This window comes from Urocitellus parryii, unplaced genomic scaffold, assembly GCF_045843805.1.
Source record: "Urocitellus parryii isolate mUroPar1 unplaced genomic scaffold, mUroPar1.hap1 Scaffold_125, whole genome shotgun sequence".
Lineage (NCBI taxonomy): Eukaryota > Metazoa > Chordata > Mammalia > Rodentia > Sciuridae > Urocitellus > Urocitellus parryii.
In genome coordinates this window covers 507,597-517,679 of record NW_027551931.1, presented here as the reverse complement: position 1 = coordinate 517,679, position 10,083 = coordinate 507,597, and the positions used below count along the sequence as shown (strand labels likewise).

At 41.0% G+C, this 10,083-nt stretch overlaps 1 long non-coding RNA gene across 1 annotated transcript; it reads right to left on the bottom strand.

Moving 5' to 3' along the window:
• Nucleotides 1-1,057: 1,057 nt before the first annotated feature.
• LOC144251617 (uncharacterized) lies at nt 1,058-4,944 on the bottom strand. The gene is made up of 5 exons (XR_013342700.1): nt 4,857-4,944; nt 3,904-4,028; nt 2,178-2,336; nt 1,929-2,075; nt 1,058-1,599 (listed from the first exon to the last, which is right to left on the bottom strand). It is a non-coding gene; the product is annotated as an uncharacterized LOC144251617 (long non-coding RNA).
• Between the last annotated feature and the right edge of the window lie 5,139 nt (nt 4,945-10,083).

Sequence of the window (10,083 nt, the reverse complement as noted above, 5' to 3'; positions counted from 1 at the left end):
TGAGGTGGAAAGAAATGTCTACACTCAAAAATATTATGGAGACACAGATTCAAAAACACTTAATGATCAATTAGATGTGAAAAGAAAAAAAAGGGGGTAATTCAACAAAATATATCACAGAATTCTCCCTTGAGCACTTGCATTTCTGAGGTTACTACTTCCCGAGATAAAAGCAAATACTCAAGCACAGTTTCATAGAGAAAATTAATTACAGTTCAGCTTGATATACATTATAACACACTCCTAAAATATATTTAAGTGGATGCATCAATAGGCAGTTAGACATTCAAGTCTGGACTACAGAGGAAAGGTTGCAGATATGATTTGAAAGACATTAGCCTACAGCTGATATGTAAAGCTAGCCTAATGTTCCTATGAAGAGCTACAGAACTGATGAAATTTCCCATAGTAGGTGAAAAGAAAGAAGAAATATGAACTAAAACTGAATTATGGAATACTCTAAGACATATTGATTCAGAAAAGGGAGGAGGATCCAGCAATGGAGACTGAGCAGACAGAGTTCTTAAGAAGGAAAGCCTTGTGGTATCACAAAGCAAGAGTAGAGGAGGATGAGATTTGGGTATGACTAAGTCTCATGCTGGTGGGAAGTTGTATATGACAGTGATAAACATATCTACTAGATTTGGCAACCCAGTCGCCATGGGTGAGCATGAGAAGTAGACAAAGCTAGCTGACACTTCTCTCACAACGTCCTACCGAAAAGGAGAGAAAATAAATGAAAAAAAAGAAATCAGAAAGGGAAGAGATCAAGGGATTTCGTTGTAAACTGAACAATTCTCAACTATTTATGCCAACTGTAATAATTTCTTGGAGAAAGAAATGCCAGCTATGGAGGGAATAACTAAACCTTATGAAGGCTGAGGGGCAGCCATGTGAAAGGAAGGGCTTCTCCAGAAGGACACTCCTCCGCTGCAGCAGGAGGGAGGGGCAACACTGGCTTTTAAGTGGAATTTTGAATTTGGTGTTGGGAAAATAAGTAATCGCCCTCTAGTGACTTTCATTTCACTGAGGTCATTAGTTGAAAATGAGGCGATAAGAAGCATGTACAGAAGCACCAGAGACAAAAATTATCAATTAAGCATTAAGGAGATTATAAGATGTAGTGTGCTAGAAAAATGTGAAATTTCTGGGGTGATGCTGAGTGCCCAATTGGTAATGTTAATCATGAATTTTTAGTGATACCATCTATCTAGCTGTGTGATTTTCCTCCATAATGTTTTCCAACTCAATTAAATTCTTATTAAATGTTCATGTTTATGATTACATTTGCTTTGGCTCTTGAAGAACATATAATATTCATAACTGTTGTTTAAAAGTTAATTGGGACCAATAAATATTCATATTCTCCTTTACTACTTTACCACAAACTATGGTTTTCTTTTATACCAAATCTCTAGACCCTACCTCATAACTTTCAATTACAGTATTTTTTTAAAAGTTGGGGAGATCTTCATTTTCAAAGATTCAAACCTGAGTTAATTCGGAATCCTCTCTTTGACTTGCAACAATTAAATAATCTTGACTGTCTGAAGTAAAATATCTTACTTGGGAACTCTCAGAAATAATGATTGTTTGCACCTGCAAGGAAGACAGAAAAGTGGGAATAAAAATTTAAAGAGTTTAACTCAGAAAGGCACTAAATATTATACTAATGAGTTAGTATTTGATGTTTAAGACTCGATGTTTAAAACTATTCTGATCACTAGGTATGCATATATCATAAGCATACATCATTTCAAGCCAACAAAAATAGCCCCCGTTTAAGATACATGCTACAATTTGTATCAACTTGCAAAAAGTTCTGTTACTCATTAACATAGAATATACATTGTCATCCATTTAGATCAGTCTTACAAATCTGAATTTCTTTTAGGTAAAGCAATATAAAATGAAGATTTTGTTTTTACCAGGAATAACTGGAATCCAGATGTGAAGGTATACACACTGTTAACAGAAGACTTCTCTTCATTTCTTTCTTTATGAGTAATTACAAAGTAGGGGGAAAGACCAATATTAAAGGCCTCACAAGTTTTAGGATTTTGTATCATTAAATCCTAGAAAATGAGAATTACAAAAAACAGTTAACTCATAATGTATCTCACATTTACTTGTATATATTATTTTGTGCACTGTGGAAAAAAATAAGCAATGTTTACCTTTACTGGAATAAAAATCCCTTGCCATCGGTAAATAGTAAATGATGATTTTCTTAACATTATACCATATACTGAATCTTCCAAAGTAAAGAAACACCAGCCAGAAACTGGCTTGTCCAAAAAAACTTTGAAATATGGAAAAGACAACATCCATTCCCCCTAAAAAACATAAATCATTATTTACCAGTGCATAATTCCTTCTCAAACTTATCTGCTCTAATTTGTTATTTAAACATTGAGACTAATGACTTCAATACAAATGAATTCCCCATGGTGTGTGTGTGTGTGTGTGTGTGTGTGTGTGTGTGTGTGTGTGAGAGAGAGAGAGAGAGAGAGAGAGAGAGAGAGAGAGAGAGAGAGAGAGAGAGAGACAGGGACAGAGAGAGAGACAGGGACAGAGAGAGAGAGAGAGAAAGAGGCTAGAAAACTTAAAAATAGTAACTTAAAATAACAATTATGGATAACAAAAGGAGTACTAATACTTCACTCTATAGCCATATGAACTTTCCCAAGGTCTATTTAAATATAAATACTTGCTAACTGTAATTTTAAAGGGAAATATGCTAAAACATGTTTTATTTCTTTCTTTTCTTTTTTCCAGCACTGGGGTTTGGACTCAGGACCCTGGGCATGCTAGGCAAGCACTCTGACATTGAGCAATAGCCCCAGCCCGTCTCCCACCCTTTAACACACTCTTCTAGTATCTGCAATCTACTGTTTTCTCCTGTATTTCTCACCAGGTCTCCAAATCCCCTTCGTGAGATCACTCTGCTATCCCTAGCCATTCAATCTGATGCTTTTCAATTTTCAGGCTGGGTCTTCTTCCCTTCTCTGTCTAGAGCTCCTCTTCTCAGATTGTTAAATCAATGTCCATGACTTTAAAAACAGTAACACATGTCAGATCCCTAAGTCTATCTTGCAGCAGAGACCTTCCTTTGAGTATAAACGCCTTCTCAAAAGGAACTCAAACTTAAAATGTGCTAAAACAGATTTATTTTAATTCCCTCACCAAAACAACACCTAGCCTTCTTTCACACATCTCTTAGTCAGTGGCAAGACACTCTATCCTACCACACAAGCTAGGAGTCATCTGGGTCTCACCCTCACCCTTGCACCCAGTTCATCACCTGCTCTAAACTTCCATCATCTGTTGCCCTTTTGCTCATCTCCATGCATCCTCTCTTCTCTGCTATACCAACCAATTCTTTACACGGTCCTATGAATAACACTTAAAAATGCAAACATGATCATACCATACCATCTTCCCCATGCCTAAACCACTCAAAGGTTTTCCATTAACTCTGGGATAAAAGATTGACATCCATAAAATATTTCTCAAGTTCTTCAATGATCTCTGCATCTCCCCTATTTCTGTACTCCCTATTCACTGAGGTTCTTCAATTATGACATGTCCTTTTATGCCTGAGTTTCCTGCCTCTAAAGCTTCCCCCTCGTGTCTCCCAGGTTCCTCCAACCCAGTTCTTTGCATAATTGATTCCTCCACATTGATTTTTACTTATTATTTTGGTACACTTTAAATTCTAAGCTCCATGAGCTCAGTAACATTCCTAGGCACTCAAATATTCTTGGATATAGTAATAAAATTAAATATCTGTTTCCCATTTTTAATAAACCCATAAATTATAATTCATGGAAATAATGTAAATCTTATACATGCAACATTTCTGAGTTACAGCATTTTTTTCTCATAAAAAACTAAACATACTCATGCCAAGGGCTGTTTCAGATATCGTCTCCCACTGCACACTCACAGCTAAATCAATGCCATTAGTACACGACACATTTAAGTATACCATTCTGTTGGTTTCTTCAATATCTATAGAAGTGGCTCTGAAATTGTGGAAAACAGAAAAAGAATATAATTTCTACATATTTAAAATATATGTCACATTACCAGTATATGCTTAATATGCTTCTACATTTATACAACCCAAATGACATGCACAAATTTGATACATGAATATTTTCAAGACAAATGTGTGCTTGAAAATATTCATTTATGGAGTTTTTTTAAGTACAAATGCAACACTTATAATCAGAAAATACTGAAGATCAGTAATTTAACATTACACATTTTAAAACTGTCTTTTTTGAATTTTTTCACACATAAATCAAAAACATCTGACAGGAAAAAACAGGAAATTCTTAGTATAAGAATAAAACTAAATCTCTTAATATACTGTATATAAATATCCGCCCCCCCACCGCCGCCCGGCCCAGCCTCCCGGAGCCCCGCTCCGAAGGCAGCGCCCCCCGCCCCGCCCCCTGCCGCGCCGCCCCGCCCCCCGCCGCCACCGGTCCCTCCGCCGCCCGGCCCCCGCCCCCCCGCAGCTCGGCCCCCTGCCTCCGCCGCCGGCCCGTCGCCGCCAGGCCCCAAGCCGCCGCCAGGCCCCAAGCCGCCGCCAGGCCCCGCCTCCCGGACTGACGCCCCGACGGCACCGCCCCCCCCCCCCCCCCCCCGCCGCCCGGGCCACGCCGCTGCTGGGCCCCCCGCCGCCTGGCCCCAAGCCACCGACAGGCCCCAAGCTGCCGCCAGGCCCCGCCTCGTGGACCGCCGCCCTGATGGCAGCGCACCCCGCCGCCTGCGCCCCCCCCCCCCCCCCCCCCGCCGCGCCGCCTCCGGGACCTCTGCCCCGAAGGCAGCCCCGGCCTGCTCACCTGCTACACTGTGTGGAGGACCCCAGCTGGGGAGCAGCATCCAAAGCAGCCCGCCCAACTGCTAGCCGCCGCCAACCGCCCACCTGTGACCTCGCGCCGCCTGGCCGGGCTCGCCGGCCCCCACACCCGCCCGGCCCCGCCCCCCCGCCGCCCGGCCCCGGCCCCCCGCCGCCGCCTGGCCCACGGCCGTCTGGCCCCTAGCCGCCGCCAGGCCCCACCGGCGCCGGCCCCGCCTCATGGACCGCTGCCCGCCCCCCCCCCCCCTCGCGCCGCCTCCGGGACCTCTGCCCCGAAGGCAGCCCCGGCCTGCTCACCTGCTACACTGTGTGGAGGACCCCAGCTGGGGAGCAGCATCCAAAGCAGCCCGCCCAACTGCTAGCCGCCGCCAACCGCCCACCTGTGACCTCGCGCCGCCTGGCCGGGCTCGCGCATGCGCAGACCGGTCAGGGCGCGCAGGCCCCCACACCCGACCGGCCCCGCCCCCCTGCCGCCGGGCCCCGCCCCCCCCGCCGGGCCCCGCCCCCCCCCCCCCCCCCCCGCCGCCGCCGCCGCCGCAGGGCCCGCCGCTGCCGCAGGGCCCGCCGCTGCCGCAGGGCCCGCCGCCGCCTGGCCCGCGGCCGTCTGGCCCCTAGACGCCGCCAGGCCCCACCGGCGCCTGGCCCCGCCTCCCGGACCGCCGCCCCGCCCCCCGCCGCCCCCAGGCCCGCCGCCGCCCACCCCCCACACCCGCCCGCTATAAGTGTCAAGGGGCACCACCCGCACAGCTGGAGTACCCGCCCACCTCGCCCACCGCCAGGCTACCACGAAGTGCCCTGCACTGAGCTCCACCCACCCCCTACCAGTGGAGGGGAAGCCCCGCCCGGGAAAACCTCCTTTGAGACCTGGCTTGCGAAAAGCTGGTGTGCACCAGGTGGTGCGTCTGGGCGGCCCTTCTCCTGCAGCCCACTTACCTGTCAGGCTGCACTGCCATAAGTCCTGCTCCAGCACCCGTGTCCTCATCGCCTCTGGTGGGCCCTTTGCCTGGAAGGCTACTAAGAAGCCTGGCACTTGGCCCTCCATCTGGCTGCAAGAGGCTCCGCCCCACGCTGTGCGTGCTCAGCCTTTCCTGTGAGCCGCAGAGGACCCTGGACTCAGGGCTGTAGGAGTGCCGCGCTAACTGAATTCTATATTTTAGTGATAGTATGAAAATACTAATTGAAATCTATACTTCAATTAAATAATAATATGAGCCTTATAATTCTGTATTTGTACGTTTAAGCAAATGCATACTATTCTTATCATGTTTGGACTTCTGCATACCTTTCTGTTCTTCGTTTTTGGGTGGATGCCTTTCTCTTAAGTCCTCTTCCATTCTTTCTTGTGCTAATTTTTTTGCTTCTTGTTTTTGGATCTTTCTTTTCAATTTTCTGTCTTCTTTCAGTCTTAGCTTCTCTAGGCTGATAAACATTTACAATTAGTGATAATTTACCTTTGTTAATTGCTCAATGAACTACTTTCTGTTGCCTACTATAGAAAACATTCTCCAAGCAATAGGCTGTGACTTTTAATTAAGAAAGCTATGTATAATTTGTATAGATGTTATTTCCATGTACATAATGTATATAAATTACTGTGTAGGGTAAATAAGAATAGTACATGTACTCTGCAAGCAAGATCCCATAATAAAATATTATTTTCACCCCAATAACAACATGGGAATTTGGTTGATTTGGTTACACTGATTCCTTTTCAACAAATAATTCTATACATCTTTTCTTTTGGTTTTTCTTGGTCACAAATTATAAGAAAAAAATCACTTTTTAGGATGAAAAACAAGAAGCAGGACCGAAAAGAAAAGAAAAAAGGATTGGAATTATTTGATCTGAACAGAAAGATACAGAGGTGAATAATTTTGACAATACACTAAGTATTTCAAGGTAAGAAATAGTCATTGGTTCAAAATGTTTAAAGTGGAGAAAAATAAAAAAGCAAAAATGCTTTTGAAATTGAAAGCCAAAAGCTAACTATATAATTTTTGTTAAATGCCAAATCTGTTGATAAGTAATTTCATAACATGAAATGTTATAATTTTACTTACAAGTTCAACCACTAAATAGTGACTTTTTCAAATTTTCAGTATTTAATCATTCTAAAGCTAGTTCTGTTTTAAATATCCATAAAAATAATTTTTAAAATACTTATTTATATATGTTTACACAGCCAATTTTAAAAAATAGCACAATTTAGAAATCTGCATTTAACAGAGTTATATACTAAGAGACAATATAAAAACTACTGATTGATTGTTAAAAATCTTACCTAGAACATTTCTGTTTCAGAATAGGTCTTGGAGGAACTGCCCAGAAAGCAGGAAAAAAAAAAGGAAAGAATTAAGAGAAATCGAACAATTAAGATAAAATAAGCCTTACGGCAAGCCTGAAAATCCTATGATTCATCTCTTTCTCAATGTAACTTGATCTAAAATCCTAACACTCCCATTCATCTATCTCTGTCACATGTATTTGTTAATGCTCTAGAGAATTAGAAGCCCCCAAGAGACTAACACCATGCTTTCAGTACTGGATTTTGTTGTCAATAACTTGTATATCTCCATCCCAATATGGTATAATGAGAGGAAAATCTAATAATCTCTGTGCTTTATTTTTCTGTAACAGCTTTGTTGATATAAATATAATAAAACTTACATAAGAGTACAGTTCAGTGGCTTTTAATATATCCAAAATGTTGTACAACCATCACCAATCTAAATTTAGATATTTTCATCGTCCAACAAGGAACTCAATACCATTAGCAGTTCCTCATCTTTTTCCCCTAATGCCCAGACCTAGACAATCTATTTTCTGTCTCTGTATACAGATTTGCCTATTCTGGATATTTCATATATACAGAATCATACAGCATGTGACCTTTGTGTCTGGCTTCTTTTATTTTGTACAGTGTTCGCAAGATTCATGCATGTTGTATCATATATCAGTACTTATTGTTTATCTATTCATCAGTGGATACTTGGGTTGTTCCCCCTTTGGGGCTATTATGAATTGTGCTGCTATAAACATTCATGTACAAGTTTTGGGGAGAACATGTTTTCCTTTTTTTGTACAAATCTAGTAGTGGAAATGCTGTGTCACATGGTAACCCTATGTTTAACTATTTGAGGAATTGCCAGTCTTGTTGTCCCAAAGCAGCTGCACCATTTTACATTACAACCAGCAAAGTATGAATGTTATAATATTTCCATCCCCTTGCCAACACTTAATATCTATGCATATCCTCAGAGTGTGAACCAGTATCTCACTGTGTTTTTATTTGCATTTCCTTAATGGTTAACAATATTGTACTAATGGGTTATCACTATTTTCTTTGCAGATATGTCTATTATATACTTGTAAATTCGATTATTTCTCTTTTTACTATTAAGTTGTAAAAGTTGGCCCCTGTACTTTTAAAAGCTTCATACAAAAGCAAGTTCTGGTATATGAGACAAAATTTATTAGTTTTTCTAGAATTGGTAAAGCATCCATATGGCTCCAGAAATGACACTAAATTCATAATTCAATTCATAAACTCAGGTACCATCTCAATAATGATATTAATATAATAAAACAGTAATACTGTACCTTCCTCTAAGTACAACCAGTACAGCATCCTGCTTAATAACACATGCACTAATGTCAGAATGCCTGAACTCAAGTTCCAGCTCTACCACTTCCTTGATGCTTAACCATGAGCTCATCACTTCACCTATCTAAACTGTAAAATGGAAATGATCATACTACACAATTCTCAAGGCTGCTGTAAGGAAAATGTAATGATGAATGGAAGGTGTGTCACTAGTACCTAGGAAAAGTGCATTAAAAGTCATTGTTTCTCTTTCAAGGGAGAATGCATGTCAGGGACTGTGAGGAGAGTACTACTGTCTGTCTTTCAACACCTGCATCACTTAATATAGCTAGCAGGGAACATTCTCAAAAACAAACTGTTACCTTTATTTTCTCTGGCTAAGACTCTTCAATAATCATATTACTGGTGGGCCAAGTTAACACTCCTGGAAGACGATAAGTCAAGGTTTTTGCTTTCTCAAAGTGATTGAGAGCTTCTAGGAATCTAAAATCAGAATTAGGAAAAAAAAAAAGAAAAAGATGTGATGTGATATTTTCATTTACTACAAGAGTTCACAAGACCTAGAGCTTCTTGGTAGGAGTACCTTCAATAAAACATCAGATGGAAGTATTCAATGAACACTAAATTTCCTTTAAATAAAACTAAGGTTTATTGCTGCTTGCTATTACAGTAATATAAACTAAATATAACTGTGTCCTGGCCTTTGGCTTTATCATGGTAAGGTGCGTTCTATTCCTTTTAAAATGCAACTTTGTTCCATTCAAAAAATAAGAGGTTGTGAGGGGAATGGAATAATAAACATGGAGGTAAATGAATTACAGTAGATGGGGTAGAGAGAGAAGATGGGAGGGGAGGGGGGATAGTAGAGGATAGGAAAGGTAGCAGAATACAACAGTCACTAATATGGCAGTATGTAAAAAAATGTGGATGTGTAACCAATGTGATTCTGCAATCTGTATTTGGGGTAAAAATAGGAGTTCATAACCCACTTGATTCTAATGTATGAAATATGATATGTGAAGAGCTTTGTAATGTTGTGAATAACCAATAAAAAAAAGAAAACATTTGCACACATATGAAGTATGTGTAGAGGCTGAAAAGGAAAGACAGAGAGAGATACCAGAGTCATCAATTCCTAGGAATCAACAATAAAAAAAAAGATACTGAAGTATTAGATTATGAAGTTAATGAGGGCTTTATTCTCTTTAGACTAAAAAAAGAGATTCCCTGCTTTCTCCAATCTTGAAACTATTTTCTAATTTAAAAACTTATTTTTGCCTATACATATGTAAAGATTCATATGTAGGGCTGGGGTTGTAGCTCAGTGGTAGTAGAGTGCTTGCCTTGCACACGTGAGGCACTAGGTTCGATCCTCAGCACCATATAAAAGTAAACAAATAAAAATAAAGTTTAAAAAATAGCCAATAACTCACTGACAAAAAATTGAAAAAAAAAAAGATTTATATGTAGAAAAGCTAGACTACCATCCACCATAAGACAATTATCAATAATCAATAGCAGGATACAAATGGTACATTACAATGCCAAAAAGCAGCTATTAGACTTTTACCCACATCATATTACTTAGGAATTAAAATGTAAATGC